The sequence below is a fragment of the Cavia porcellus genome, unplaced genomic scaffold (assembly GCF_034190915.1).
Source record: "Cavia porcellus strain 051 isolate PalLab524CR breed Dunkin Hartley unplaced genomic scaffold, mCavPor4.1 scaffold_22, whole genome shotgun sequence".
Lineage (NCBI taxonomy): Eukaryota > Metazoa > Chordata > Mammalia > Rodentia > Caviidae > Cavia > Cavia porcellus.
In genome coordinates this window covers 29424898-29441202 of record NW_026947505.1, presented here as the reverse complement: position 1 = coordinate 29441202, position 16305 = coordinate 29424898, and the positions used below count along the sequence as shown (strand labels likewise).

At 41.9% G+C, this 16305-nt stretch overlaps 1 long non-coding RNA gene across 2 annotated transcripts in view; it reads left to right on the top strand.

Annotated features, from left to right (window-relative positions):
* Positions 1–6752: 6752 nt before the first annotated feature.
* The window catches only part of LOC106027366 (uncharacterized), a 66376-nt gene continuing 56823 nt past the window's right edge, over positions 6753–16305 (top strand). For both annotated transcript variants that reach the window (XR_001200960.2, XR_010041918.1), the window contains exon 1: positions 6753–7037. This is a non-coding gene — a long non-coding RNA (uncharacterized LOC106027366). The remainder of the gene's footprint in view (positions 7038–16305) is intronic.

Here is a 16305-nt window from a genome sequence, read left to right as displayed (position 1 = left end):
TACACGTTCTTGACTTGTCTATTATTCCTCCTTATCCTCGTTCTCTTTTATGTATGGACTTTTACTAGTAAATGTATAGTGAATGCTTTATTTCTGGATTGCCAAATGATCTGCGGAGAAAACTGAGGTTTATGGAGGTTAAATGGCATATTCAAAAGCATGCAAATGCTATGGGGAAGAGATGGGATTTGAGCGTCAGACCCGAAGACTCATGATCTCTGACAATCTCACACCCGTCTTGGGTTGTGCTATAGAAGCCCCAAAGCAGTTAGGATTTAGGGTGCATACTGTGCTGGGTTCCTCCTCCAAGTCTGCTGCTTTTCCTCTCCCCGTGTTACTCCTCTCTGAAAATCTCAACTCCCAGTACACAGAAGAATGCAATGAGATCTCCCTGGTGCTCTGAGTGTGTGGTAGTGGGAAGAGTAAATTTTATAATTTTACTTAGGATTTAAGATGTCGGCTTGTTCACAAATGTTGAGAACCATCAGTCAGCCTTGTTAATATCCAGCAATGGTACTGGATTGTACAGATTCCTAACTTTCAACTCTCCACCGTGTCCTTTGCTGTTCCTGTGCTATAACCACCCCAGCAGCCAGTGGTTATCACTTTTGCCTGTAATGTTCTGGCCTCCTGCTCCAGTCTTTTCCAGTCTGTTCCAGTCCATCAAAGTGGGTGAGTTCAGACTCCAGACTTTACTCTTCCCAGGCCACCTCATACTTTCTAAGCTCCTCACAGCAGCAGGGCCGGGCATCTTTCTGGTCTGTACTTAAATGTCACAGAATCTTACTGGACTGATGCATCTGTGGTTGTGGGGCTGCCATGCTATATCCAGAAATGATGATGAGCATTCTCAAGGGAGGTGATTACATTTGTACAGCACTGTTTCTAAGCTAGGTTATGGGGTTACAGGTATTTATTATTTCATATGTCAGAGATATTTGCTCACTAAGAAAGGAAAGTAAGGGCTGGGGATTTAGCTCAGCGGCATAAGCACCTGCCTTGCGAGGAGGCGGTCGTGAGTTCGATCCCCAGTACTGATTTAAAAAAAAAAGAAAGTAGATCATCCTGATGGACACTGAGGAAGAAGTACCTGGGGCAGAATCTGCGGGAAAGTGGGGTGTCTCTTCCTGGCTGAGCCCCAGCCATCTTGGAGGCATCAAAGCTGGAGAACAGGCACTTCTGGGATAGAGACAAATTGTTGACAAGCTGTGCTTCATAGAGTTGATGCTCTGGGTCACCAGGAGCACCACTAAAATGTAGGTTCGGCTCCAGTAGGTTTGAGGTTAGGCCTGACCTCCCATTTGGTGTGATGAGGAATTAGAAGACACTGGAATTTCTGGCTCGGGTGTCTCTTCCTTACCTCTCAGATCTCAGAAGCAGCCGGCTACAACATTTGCTCTGTGCTAGTGACAAAAGAAGGACTCAACTAGGACATCTTCCTGGATAAGACTAACATGGTTGTTGGTGCAAATAAATCCTGAGTTAGCTCTGGGGCTTCCATGCAACTCAGGGGAAGAGGAAGGGAAAGGCTGCTCCACTGAGGAGTAAGAGACCATGGTTTCTCTGTGTCTGTGGAGTTTGGTTCCAGGGTACCTGCTACTCCCCCACCTGCAGATCCCAGAGTCGAAGGTTGCTCAAGTCCGTTATATAAAACGGTAGAGCATTTGTAGGTACATGCACATCTCTGGTACATTTCAGTCATCTTTAGATTACAGTGTAAATGCTCTATAAATAGTTGCTGTACTGTATACCATTCAGGTCCATGTTCAGAGTTATTTTCCATGTAGGTTGGTTGAATCCAGGGATGTAGAATCCATGGAAATGGATAACTGCACAGAGAATCTCATCCTCCTCTCAGCGTTGTCCTTATTTCGGGGTTAATGAAGATAGAAGCCTAAAGAGAAGCTTGTCGCTGATCCACTCACCCACGGAATGTGGAGTTAGTCCCTGTACCACGATGACTTATGGGTAAACTGCTCTTCTAAGCTGCAAAAAAATCATTTTGTCAGCTCCCTATATGAATGAATCAGTGTGCTTTTTACTAAGAATGATTATCAGTAAACTAAGATCTATCAAATATTTGGTAGAAGAGAAATATCAAGATATGTGAAAGAATAACTGAACCCCCCCCCCTAAAAAAAAGGTAGCTGAGGAAAGGAATTTGATCCCAGCTACACTGGAGGCTAATGTAAGAGGACTGCAAGTTTGAGGACAGAATGGGTTACAATGAGACTGTGTCTTAAAAAAAAAAATAAAAAAGGGCTGGGGAAGTAGCTCAGTGATAGAGCAGTTGCCCAACGTGTGAGACCCTGTGTTCAGTACTAGAAAAAAACAAAAAGGAAAGAGAAAGAAATATTGAAATCGAATTGATCTCAGAGAATTTGAAGGAATAGTGTATTCATAAATAGGAATAGGCTACTATGAAAATGGAATAAACTGAGAATGTGAAAGAGGTCTTGAGAAATTAAACACTGATTTTTCCAAGTAAATTTTTAAAAATGAATAGAATCAAATCATCCATATGGCTGAAAACTAAATTAGTGATCTGGAAGATGAAGTTGAGATAATAGGTCAGAATGTAGAGAGTGACAGAAAAAGAAAATACACCAAAGATGTTGAGATAGAGATTAGATCTAGAAAGTTATTAATACACAGATAATAAAACATGGGAAAACAGAAAACAGAGGAAAATAAAAAAAGACATAATTTTGCTGAACAAAAATAACTTTTTTTATGCAAAATACTCAGAAACACTCAACTGAAATAAAAAATATTCCAATACTATAAGCTTACAGAGTGAATTATTAGAATACCTACAAGAAATAAGCTTGAGATTGTCATCACACGTTTTCTTTTGAATATTGATACTAGCAGACAGAGGAAGAAGGCTTCAAAGTTCCCAGGGAAAGTTCTTTTGAACCTAAATTTTATAATTATATTATTCATGAATGAGGCAAGTTTTTTTTTCTTTTTATCTCTCCTCCTACAAAACATGAATCCAATAAATAAAAGAATTGACTAAAGAATGAAATAAACAGTTCCAAATTGTCAAATCTAAAAAAAGGCCTAGAAAAGCAATTGACCCAAATTAGCACAGGGAAGACAGGGCATGGTGACTGAAAAATGTCTTTAGGAAAATTAACAAAATACACGTAAGTATCTGGAAGATCTTAGGTATGTGAAAATGTTAAAGGGCTCAGAATGTGACAACCCCAGAAAATGGCACTTGAGCATAGCAATTACTTAAGCAAATACAGTTAAGAAAGCAAAAGCAGGGAAACCCATTTCCTTCTCCCCTGCTGTCTAAAATTAGCACATAAATTTCTTTGTTAAAGTGTCTTGGCTTTTGTGTTAAGAAGACATTCTTAACAAGGAGATGGAGACGGCACCAAGATGCATCTACATAAAGAAACCTCACCAAAATCATGTGTCTACCATTAATTTTGACTTCCCCTAGGTGTGTGTGGGATGTACATGTATATACTTTTTTTGTATCGAGAATCAAACTCACGACTTCACGCTTGCCAGGCAGACACGTGTGCCGCTGAGCTATATCTCCTCCGGTCTCCCATATATTTATTTTTCATTAGTTTCCTTCCTAAGCAGTATTTATCTTCCCACAATTTATGACTCCTAGAAGCTGTTTTTTCACTTCTCATAATTTTTGCCATTTTAAAAGACGACATAAAGCCGTCTGTAACAGCTTATTTGGGTCCCCCCTTCTTTGCTAGGAAGGACTCTGAGCATATAGCAAATAAAACGTTAACATCAAACACAATCTGTATTCCCTTTTTTCCTGTTAATCTATCTTCTATCAGTCTAATTTGCAAGCCCTAGCCCCATAACTTAAGAAGGTAGAGGAAAATGTTTTCCCCTCTCTTACAAGTTAAATGTTTATCCTGTCAAATAAAATAAAAGAAACACCACCAACAACAGCAAAACTTTAGGTCTTATGATGAAGCAAATTGAAATGTGATATATAACTTGGAAAACAGAAGTAGTGTAAATAAAAATAACGTTCACTGTTTTTGAGTGGACACTTTTGGTAATGTATAATCCTTTTTCCATCCTACGGGCCTTACATTACTTGATTTGGCGATTCATATTTATATAATTTTAATGCTATGAGCATTTCTCATTTTAATGTTTTCAATTTCATTGTCAAGCTATAGTCACAATGTAAAACAACTGACTTAAAATTACAGGTCCAAGTGCAAATTCTACAAGCCTGGACATTAATCATCTGGAATTTGGGCTGGAGAAAGAATGGGAACTAAGGTTTGTGGCTGTGAATTCCTTTCCTCATCTTACAGAATCAGTATTTTCAAAAGTGGATAAATCAAGAAATAGAAATTTGTGTGTATTATTTAAAGTTGTGCATTTTACCATTAATCTCCTTAAAATAGTACCGCAACTAATAAGCACTGGAAGTTGAAATACAAGTGAGCTAAGAAGCGAAAGTGGACTCAATTTCCTGTCTTCCATCGCAAGACACTAATAGATGTTAGCTGAAGTTGATAAAGCCAGAAATACAGGCACAGATGTGTGGTAGTTACATGGTGTTGAAGGCCTAAACTTAGAATTAATTATAAATGATGACTTCTGGCACCAAGAACTAAGGATGGGAAAGGGATTTTAGCCTATTAGCAGGAGAGATACTTTTACTTTCATTTGGACCAGTGGGTCCTCTTTGAATTATATTTATTTTTTAAACATATGGTGATCAGCCTTTTCTAAATATTCATGAGGGTATTTACACTCCTCCTAGTGATGCTTTTTCCTTGGGGCTAGGGGTTGTGCTCCCTGATATCCAGGCCATATATACCAGATCTGTCTTGCTCTCGACTTAAGCTGCTTTAACAACTGTGGTCATCAGGCATCTGGGAGACCCAGTGTAATTGGAGAGAACACTTTCCTCCAGACACCCTGGTACGCCTGCCTGGGTTAGGTCTCAGGTGGACAATGTCTTTTAGTGCCCCAGCATGCCCAGTCTTTGGGAAGAGGCCTTTGGAGGAAGAACTTACAGAAGGTAGCAGGCTGCTCTGGGATAGTTCACCTGCTTTTGGACTTAGACATTATCTTTTCATAATTCTTAGGATCCTTTCTTTGGAGTGCCCTGCAAGCCAATAGGCACAGATTCATCCTTAGCATGTCCCAGGGCCAAGTCCTTCACTTCACATCTGCCAGTGAATGTTTCGGGATGTAGAATCCGAAGATGCTTTGTTCGTGGGTACCCACAGTAAGCCTTCTGGGCTGCATCCTGGCATTCATAAATCTAATAGTCCTGAGTACCCACGCTGGGCAGCCTTGGGCAGTGCTGGTTCAGCCTGGGCAGACTATCATCGTCACTACTCAGAGACTTCTGTCAAACAAATGACAGGCAGAACTTCTAGTAATAATCACATTTCTGATTGCAGCTGGCCACTCATCAGGTGCTGGGAATTTGCCTAATCTTGTCTACTGGCCTATGATGGACCATCTGTTGTCATCTGATTACAGGTTTCCCACCCCACAACTCGTCCCATGCCTCCTCCACATTCCTCAGTTCACTCTTACCCTCAAAGATATCATTATGCTCCAACCTCATAACGGTAATTAATTCCAGTGTGACTCAACGGTTTCCAAAACAGCACTGAGGAAATATTCCTCGGAATATTAAGGACTGGAGGAGTCACTGAATCATAACAACGTAGATTGCCAGAGATCATGAGATCACCCTGTGGAGCTCTCTCCCCTCGGCCAGAGAGGTTTGTTAGTTTGCCTAAGATTTTACAACAAAAAGTCCCCATCAGTGGTTCTGGAATACAGAACAGCCAGAAGTATTCAAAAGGTAGAGGTCTTCTGAGGACAATAATTGTGAATTCTGATAAGTATTTTGGAGCTACCACCCACATACAGTAAACAGCTGGCTTCTGTCTTCACTGAGGGCAAGATATAGAGCAAAAAAAAAAAAAAGGTTCTTAATTACAGTTGTTGGAAATGAATTTATATGAGAACAGGAAATGCTTCACTTTAATATTTCAAGCTCAGATGTAGTGAATGGTGGAACAGAGTAGAAACTCCTTTCCTGGAGGACTCTGTTAAAGTTACATGGCGCCCTTGTTCAGGGTGGTGGGGCTGCTGGGCAGGGTGTGGTCTCAATTCTGTGTGATTTATTGAGCAGCCAGAGATCTCTGGGACTCTGACTCCAGGTGCTGATTCCCTGGGGGGCACAGAGTGCACTCCCTTTAACACTGCAATAAGTGTCCCCACGTTAGATCACCAGACCAGCTATGCGGAATTAACAGCTGGAGTTCGGAATTTCTCAACAGGGCAAATTTGATTTTCATGACTATTCTTAAGAAATCAAAGTATGTGAGAATCACTCAAAAGGGGAAAAGTTGAAATATCAGCAGTAACTCTTCAGGGGGCATTTTTAACTTTTTATCTGGTATTTAAAGTTCAGCACAATACTTACTTCTGAAATCCTTTTTGCATTGATTTCAAGTACCTTCAGGGGAATGTGCTCTTCTCCACATCACAGTCGTAAATCACCAGGAAGCAGTTCTTGGAGAGTTATATATAACTCCCTGGGCTCCTGGAGCCACTGGCTAGATTCAGGCTGAATTAGTGGTCTATGATCTGCGCTTTGTCATCAGAGTGTAAGCAATACTGTCCCCCCTGTCCCCATGGAAGCCATACTAAAATGCTTACTGAAGCTGTTACAGTGAGAGGAGACAGCTGACCTGCCCTCTCCTGCCCTCTCTGCTATCTTAAGTACAGGCAGAGAGAGTTCACATCTCCCGGGCAGTAACTGCATAAAGCGTCCTGCACTCTTTCCTCAGGATGTAGTTAGTGCATCCTAATCTTGAGAAAGACCAACTCCCTGAACTTTAAGCCTAGAAATAATTAGACAAGAAAATCCTTCTGTGGATTTCATGTAACTGTCAAAAATGATGAGTAGTGGAAAAATTGCTTCAAGTCAGATTCCTTACTGTCCCTGAACCTTTGCACTGTATTGTTTATAGAAAGAATCTAACGTTCTGCAGCATGATAAGGTAAGTGTTGCTATTTCTGCCTTTGACTGCTCATTATGAATTGCTATCATAAGCAAAGACCCAGACAGATGGCTGCAGACATCTATAAAGTACTGTGATGACTTGGGATTGTTCGACACCCTCACCTTCTCACTCACCTCTCCTTTGCTGCAGAAAGCACCTCCTTTGTCTTGAAAAACACAGGAAAAATGATTTAGTTCATTTAAAAAGCAATAGATAGCTTTTTATACCCTATTTCAATTGTCTCCAAAGTCAGTCATTCAAAGTACGGGCAGAGGGTTGCAGTGATAGCCGTGTGGCCGTGGTGTGTTATACTGCTGTTGGTTTTGCTGGGCCAGGAAGTGATGTATGGTAGTGGGCACCTTCTCTGGGGGTGGGAGAGAGTGGGGAGCTTCCTTGCTTTCTCCTTTTTTGCATTTCTTCCCCCTTTTCTGTTCCTTCTTTTCCTCTTCTTTTTTATTTTTCATTTTTTGTCTTTTACATAGGAATTTTATTAGTGTGCAGATCTGCGGATTTTTAAAATATCTGTACCATCAAATATTCTTTACCCTCCTTCATCTCCCCCACCCTTAGGTATTTCTTAGATACCGTCAGAACAGTCTGTACTCAGAGCTTGGATCACGGGCTCCTCAGAGGTCTGCACAAGCATTTGTGCCATTGAGTATTGCTAAATATGATAAAGCACTGAGATTATGGGAATTTGTATTAGGTTACTGAGCCCGAGACATCATGTGAGGTAGTGTGCCAGCTAATGTTCCCTGGTACAGTTTCCTACTATGGCCTTTTTGCAACCTCTGTGGTGTTTAAGGAAATGGCTGAGTGGTTTTGTTCTACTTGGGTGGCAGGGAATGGGGATATGTTAGGAGACACACTTCTTATCTTGTTTTAAAATTGTGCCACAGATCAGGAACAGAGAACGAGTCCAGGCTGGCTGGTTGTCCTCCCTGCTGGCCTGGCACATGAGGTAACTCATGCTGAAATGTACTTTTTGGTACCAGGATTGCTAAGAGGGCTGGGCATTTATGAGGTCTGAAGGGTATGTTCCTACATAGTTTTGGAGAGAATAGTTGCTTTTTATTTTCTTACTGCCTGGAGCATCCATGAGCCATGAGACCATGCTGCAGAAGGTTGAACAGAAAAACCCAGCAGCCATCTGCAGCTTGTCCCCATGGAAATCCTGGCTGACATTAGGAAGAGAAGCAGGTGAGATCTGGTCACATCTATTTGTGCATCCTGATCTAATCAGGTGGCTCCAGGCCACCTGGCTTGTGGCTCATGGTCTCTGTCAATCTGCAGACACTCTGAGTTTCATCAGGCTGAGTAGAACTTCATTGCAGAGTGCTTCTTGACCAGCTAAGAAAATGTCATTCTGAGCTTGTCAGGGTTTCTTAAGGGGAAAAAAATAAAGGTTTCTAATCATGAATTATTTTTATATCTGAATCAGAGCTCACAGGTCCTAGTTTATTTACTAGTTATAGGAGCTGGGTGGTGTATGAAAGAACTCAGGTCTGGGAGGAAGGAAAGGTGACTGGGCAGTCTCTCAGCCCACGGGCTGGCATGACTGCACTGTGGCCTGATTAACTGCAGGAAACTGAGAAAAGCCAGACCCCTGTCATGGATGTGTACTCAAAGACCAAGGCAGGTCTTTAAGGGCCAGAGATCCAGCAAAGCTGGGTCAGGAAGTAACAGCATGATGGTGGCAGTGATTACCAGGTCCCTGCACGTAGCTGGAGGCAGAAGGGTGCCTTCCATCTTGTCTGAAGCAGAACCATAAGACAGGAAATAAGCAGGAGATGACCCTGAACTCTGCTGAACAATGCAGCCTTAGGAAGACTGCTGGTGACAGTGGCAGCTCTGCTGGTATTCAGGATGGGTCTCTGATTCCTAGCAGGGTAAGAAGAAAAAGCAGACCAAGTCCTGATGCCAGATAGTGAAGGGCACATCAGGAAGGGCACATCAGGAAGGTGTCCTAATTGTGAGCTCTTGCTGAGTCTTGGGTAAGAGACCCCTTGTTAAGCTGCCTGGTTATTAGAACTAAGGTACCAGGTCAGGATTAAGCTTGCCCCTGTTTTGACTTGAGTCTGGTGCTCCTTTTGCTCCAGCATTTCCCACTTCTCTGGGCTGAGCATGTGAAGTGATTAAGTGGATGGTGTGTGTGTGAAAAAGAAGAGGAGATAGGCAAGAAATGGACCACAGAAGCTGGGTCCTTGGCAAACCTGATCACTCTTGGTCTACAAGGGGGTACTGTGAATTCAACATTGGATATGATATGTATATCAAAACAATTTCAGAAAGAAAATACATGGGGAAGCAGGAAAAAATAATAATGGAAGTAGTGAAATTTTAGGAGGCAAAGAGGCCAGGGCATCTTCAATCACATAACTTTTTGTCCGTTCTGATTTTCTATAAAACCCAGTGTTCTACATACAACCTCCCTCCCCCACTAGTCCACTTAGGGAGCTCCTGCTTAGTCTACTGTCTTTTAAACTCTTCTCAAACATCTTTTCCTGGGGAAACCCTTTCCTGCATCCCTGACTGGAGTACATGTCAATATTTTACATAGTCTTGCCTGAGTTCAGGAGTTATTCTGTTTATTATGTTGCTTGAGTTTCTAATTCCAAGACAGAGTAGTTACTTGGGTTGTTTTCTGCTTAGAAAACCTTAATTAGTACTTCTACCAGACTTTATATAATTGGGAGAGATATTATTTTTTGAAGCAAATAAAAGTCCTGTGTCTCAGGAAGGGTACATTGAGAGATGAATAGATGACCATAGGGTGGTATTTATGTAAAATGGGATATCATTCAGCTTTAAAACCCAGAAATTCTGATACATGCTATCACAGGAATGAGCCTTGAAAAATCACTAAATGAAAAAAAAATCCAGATGCAAAAGTACAAATATGATCCTACTTATCCGAAATTTCCGGGATCGTCAAATTTATAACGATAAAAAATAGAACAGGGCTACCAGGGGCTGGGCACAAAGAGCAAGAGGAGCTGATGTTTAAAGGAAACTGAGCTGCAGCTTGAGATGAGAAAAAAGTCCTGGAGATGAACAGTGCTTAAGGTGGCACCGCAGTGTGAATGTACTCAGTGCCACTGAACTGTGTGCTATGGTAAATCTTACCTTCCACATATTTTATCACAATAAACATAAAAAATGCAGAGCAGCTCAAGTCAGTCAGTGTCAAGACAGAATGGGAGGTGACTGGAAAGTGAGACCACCTGGCACCAGTGAAGTGGGAACCTGCAGCTCTGGCTCTTCTGTGTTACTTTGGGCAACTCCCCGACTGCCTTGAATCCCTGCATCTTGCTTGAAGACCGTGACTGTGACCCCCTCTCCTACTTCTTAGGAGCTGGGTTAGTAATCCCATGAAGGCATGTAGCAAGCTTCAACCATCTTATGCAAATGGAAGGCACTGCTGCACGAGGGAATGGAAAAGCCCTTGGTCAATCAGGCCGGGGCGAGAGGAGACCACCACTTTCTGAGGTCGGGGTCCTGGAGGAAGCTGTCCTGGTAGGTTAAAGGGTGAGAATAATAGTAAGAATAGGATGGAAAATAGTAGTTTGCAGTAATCGGGCTTGAATGACTGTGCTCTGCTGCTTCTATGCTCATTCAGCTTGCACAGCCCTTGGGGGAAGGCCCACCATGATTTTGGTGAAGAAGCTGGCATGTCTAGCTGACTGTCTCTGAATGGTCTGTCAACAATGGAGCTGTTGATTAACATCCATAAAAACCAGTCAGGACCGCCTGTTGGATGCATGTAACCTAAATCTGGTGAAGGGTTTGGGCAAGTAAAATAACGACTGGTCCCAGGTAAAATTTCAAAGTTTCAGTTTTGGAAACCGAGGGTCTATTTCTATGCTGATTGATTATTGCTGACATGAGACACAAGACACAGAATTGAGTCAGAGTTTATCACAAGATTCCTCTGGTGCTGTCTCCTGCCTGAAGTGAAACCTTCAGAATGGTCTAATGTTGAACTGTGGTTGATTAGACGGAGAGGATATTGAAAGAAATGTGAGTAGCTTTATAACTTTTAGGTAGAATTCCCCCAACTCTACAGTGATGGGGCTTGGCTGTTTTACTCTTGGATCCGGCCTGGGAACACAGCACATTGTGACTCCATCATACACAAGGGACACATGGCTTCAGTGCATCTTCACTGTTAGGTTCTGGAAGGTCTTAGTCACAAGATTTTATTTCTTCATTTTGAATTTGTCTCTTACATAACTTTAATCTTTCTATATGTGCACACACATACACACACGCTCAGATAATCTCCTCTTTCGATGACCTTGACTTTCCATTCTCCCTGGTTTGACAATGATTGACTTTGATTGCCCTGTATTCTTAATTTTTATTGTAGTAGAATATTCACAATATAGTGATTATCATTTTAATCATTCATAACACCCATTTCTTTTGAACTAGCATTTCTACCTGTTCTGTGTGCTGGAAGTGGAAGGGATACTTCCTATATATGCTCAATTGTCATATTTGTATTATTGAATTCTAGTAGTTTCAATGTTTGGCCACCCAGAGAACCTTTACAGTGCCTGGCATATCATCCGTGGCTTGGTGGCTCCTGACACCAACGTGGCCAGTCCTTGCTAACTGGGACTCACTGCAGTCTGTTTGGAGAAGAGACAGGTCCTTATGGGAGTGGACTTTGGAAGGCATTGAAATTACCTACTTTTTTGGGGCTGGAGGTTTAGCTCAGCGGCATAAGCGCCTGCCTTGCAAGCAGGCAGTCATGAGTTCGATCCCCGGTACCGATAAAAAAGACAAAAAAAAAAAAAAAAAAAAAAAAAGAAATTACCTACTTTTTAAAAAGTGACTTCATTTCCATGCAAACAGTAAAAAGATCAGAGTTGGGGTAGAATATTAGAGAGAAGACACAGTAGAGGAAAATATGAGACAAATAAAACAAGGAGCAGAAGGAGAAGAACAAGAATGAAGACAAAGAGAAGGAAAGGAGGCTCAGGGAAAGATAAAGTGGTACAAGATACTAGAGGAAAGAAAGAGTAAGGAGGAGAGGTGAGAGAGGGCAGGGCATGCTTTCCTCCTCTTGGAGGAGTAACCTCTCACCCTGCAGCCACCAGCTTCCTGAAACCGAAAGTCTCGGTCCTGATTCCATCTGGCCAGAGCAGGGGCAGGGGAGACCCGCTCTGTCCCCACCCTGCCATGTCAGTCACACTCTCAGCCTGGCACACACCCGGCTTGTGCCTCCCATGGCCTGCCAGAAGCTCATTTTCAAGGAACATAGCACCGAGGAAGGTGACCCGTTGTTCTTTTGCACAGTTTCTGGATACTGACTTCAGGGCAGGGGTGCTACGACCACATTTATTTATTTATTTAGTTTTTTGAGCTGGGTTGGGAACACGTTAGAGAAGGTTTTCAATTAGCCCAATTTCTGGATAGCAGGTAGCATCAGTAACATTCCAACATGCAAATGTTTGTAATGAAAGGGGTTTGATAGAGTTCTGGAATGTTCTCGAAGATGTAAAGAAGCAGTGGAGTTCACCTACCCTCTGTATGCAGCAATTTGCTCTCTAGGTTTTGCCCCCATGCACAGAATTAACATGGGGGCTCTGAAGCATAAGACTGATGAATTCCAGTTAGTTCTGTCTTTAAACATCACGTTTCAGAGTATTTGATGCAATTTAGAAATTTCTAGCACTCATTCTGTTTATAAATTGCTTTTATAACTGTAGGATTTAAAGATTGAAAGATACCTTAGAAAGGCTTAGAGTGCTTTCCAGTTTCAGCTCTGAGAGTCAATTGTTTATCTTTGAATAAAACACTTAACTTCTCTTTCTGACTTTCCTTCTCTGTCACAGAAAAGGCTTGAACTAACTATGAGGTGACCTTGGTTCTCATATTCCTTTATATTTCATAGTGGGAAACTGAGGCTCGGAGTGGTTAAGTTCTGGCCAGTGCTGACCCCTAGTCAGGGGTCTTCTTGCTTGACCCTCAGACTTTGCCATGTGTCTTGGAGTGTGGTGCTGTGCAACTTCCAGGGATGCCGAGAACCGGTGTGGGTTATACAGGCTCTGTAGGGTCAGCTGAGACGGAGCCTTGCTCAGTGGGAAATGGGCCTCATTTCCAGGAATCACCATATTTATTCTGAAGGCATTTCTGTGGAGGAGCTCATGTCTCTGTCAGAGTACAGTCTCTTGTAGAGGGAGTGAGGGTGGAGATCTTCTGGTCTGATGTTAACACTTTTTCAGTGGAAGCAGGTGGCATATCGGGCTCATCCACCTACATGTTCAGGTTGTTTCAGCTTTTCTCCTTGGCTTAGACTTCTAAATGCTGACTGGACATATATGAAAATGTGAATCACGGGGCTCAGATCCTCCATGGAAGACACTGAACTTCTCTGTTTTCTGTATTCTCATCACTATTCACAGCACTAGAATGACCCAAAAACCCAAGCCAGGCACTTCTAAGTCATCTTTGATGTTTTTCCTTCTCCTGGCCATTTCCACCAAATTGTGTCTGTGTAGGGTCCCAGGCAGACCCTAACCAAGTACCATATCCTGGGTGACTTCAAATAACTGTAGTGTATTATTGCACATCAATAGAAATTAGAAATTTAAAATCAGCATGTTCCTGATGGTTTAGATGACAATTTCTTCCATGGCTTTGTCTTTGTTTTTGGTAATCTTGGCAATTTTTGGTGTCTTTAGAGTTTAGATGTATAACTAATCCATCTCAAGTGGCATTCTTCCTGTGTGCTCTTTTATGAAGACACCAGTCATATTGTATTTAGGGTGTACACTCGTTGAGTATCTGTACAGATTCCATTCCTTACTAGGACCATATTCACAGATGTTAGAATTAGGACTCCAGATCTTTTTGTAGGACCTAGGTCCAGATATGGGAGCCTCAGTTCTATTAACTTTGCATGGTAACTTGCTCTTAAGTCTGTCTGGTTTCTCTGCTTCCAAACCAAAGGCATGGAAATACTTTCCCCACAGCCTACGGAGAGAATGACATGGCTTTTAACACAGTGTGCTGTATATAAAGTTACTGCCTGAAAAGGAAGATAAAACTTTAAAACTTTGATAGAAACAATTGTGTTTCAAAAAGGTATTTAAATTTGCAACCTTACATACAATATAGCAGAATGCCCTTGTCTGCACACTCGTCAGCACACGTGCTGTGAGTCTGTTACATTTCTGCCCACCTTCCCAATCGTGGTGTGTCTATGTTTCGTTTGTATTTTCCAGTTGTCAGGGATTCGGATTGAAGTCCAGTGCAGTGCCACACTGGGTGTACTGCCTTGTCCTGACACCTCTCCTTACCCAAGCAGCCCCAGTGAGTGTTCAGGTGGGGCTTCAGACATCTGTTCCCTTGTGTTCCAATGAGAGGCTTGTATGCTGATGGTAATCTTGGCACCCTCCTTGCTTGGCTTGGCCAGGGTGATTGGAAGGGGACCTCCTAGGCCAGATAAAGTGCTTGCCCTAGATCTGTACCTCACTGCCTGGATGACTCCCTTTGTCCTTCATGAGCCTGAATGCCTGCTTCCCGTGGCTGAATGAAGTGGCAGGGAGCGGTACAATGTCCAGTTTTGCCAATTCTTTGTGATGCTGAAGGGTTTGGGGGTAGCTCCTTGGCACTTTTTAAACCGTGTGGCTTTGCTGAGATGACTAGCTTGAGTTCTGGGGCTTTAACCAACATTTCAAGGCCAGGGAGAACATCATGTCACACATATGTTCCATACGTGCACATATGTAGGAAAATGTGTACCACTCACGCTCTTAGCATGCGAGTCGGAGCGTCTGCGAAGCCACTGTTCACATGCATGCAGGTGGTCCTTCTACTCTGGACTTCATACTGTTTATATTGCTTAGACCTTTTGAACAAACATTTGCTACTTCTGTATATACACAAATTTAAACATCAATAATTCACCTTGGGAATCTCTTTTTCACTAGCTTGTGGAAAGCAGAAGTATAACAACACTGTCAAAGGAAAAGGGCTAAGTTTTAAATTATTTTCTAAATGCCTTGTGCACATCTTTGGAGGAGAGTATACTATTCTAGTTTTTGAAGATCCCCAATACCTTCTATAGATATTCCTAAATAGAAAAGATAACAGGTAGAAAGAGGAGAAAAGAAAGAAAGAAGGAAGGGAGAGAAAGAAGAAGGGAGAAAAAGTGGGAAGGAGGGAGGAAAAATACTCTGGGTGGCAGGCAAGCCTCCAAAAGTGACAGGTCCATGACAATAGGGTTCCTGTGGTGAGAGGCAGCTGCGTTTATACGCGAGTTCACTGCTGTGTCAAATTTTCAGCAAAGACTCTATTACAAGTCTAATTCTTGGCTCAATACGAGGTGCTCATCTGATAACTGTCTTTATGACCTCTGAGCTGACTTTCAGTTCAGGGATGGTGTAGAGAACTCTTTGAAAGTTTTTCAATTAAGTTTTGCGTCCAAAGGCTATCTATATCCCAGACATTTGATTATGCTTCAAGGTTTGGTCAAGGGCCTAAAGTGATGGAGTGTAATTCAGAACCGTGTGAATTCTGACCTGAAATACAACTCTGAAGCCTGTCTTGCTAGCTAGTCCTTCAAGTCTGAAGTTTATTTGGAGCTTGGCTACAGGAGAGCTGAGGGCAGGCCAATGCTTGCTTCTCAAAGAATAAACTGAATTGTGAATTTAAAAGCCAAGTGCTAAAGAGAGAAGGCCATAACAACATAATAAGCTAATAAACAGAAAAATTATCCAGCTCATTGTACTCAAAAAAGTGTACATATGAGTACAATTTTTCACATTTTAAATTGACAATAAAAAAGGAAATGTCCAATCACTAAGAAATCAAATGCTCACATACTTCTGTTAGAAGTTAATTAAAACAAAACTCTTAAATTATAATTTTTCAATCTATACACATATGTGGATAAATTTGAACCAGCGATAATGATCTCAGAAGTTTATTTTGGAAAATATCCTAAAATGCACAATGATTTTAGCTATGTGCTGCTTACTATAGTCTTAGTTGGAAATAAATTGGTATAGCTAGAAATAAATTGGTATAGCTAACAAAAGATTGTGGTTCATCCATAAATAAAATGCTAGTTAGCCATTAAAATGGATGCTTGGACCATTTCCATCTTCCCGGGTTTCACAGGCCCCATGGCTCTCCTCTGGGAATCTTGAGGAACCCTTTAAGCCTTTCCTGCCCCTCTCCATACAGATCAACAGAAATACTGCATCTCATGATTCAAAACCAAACACGACTTTTAATAGGAAGAAGAATC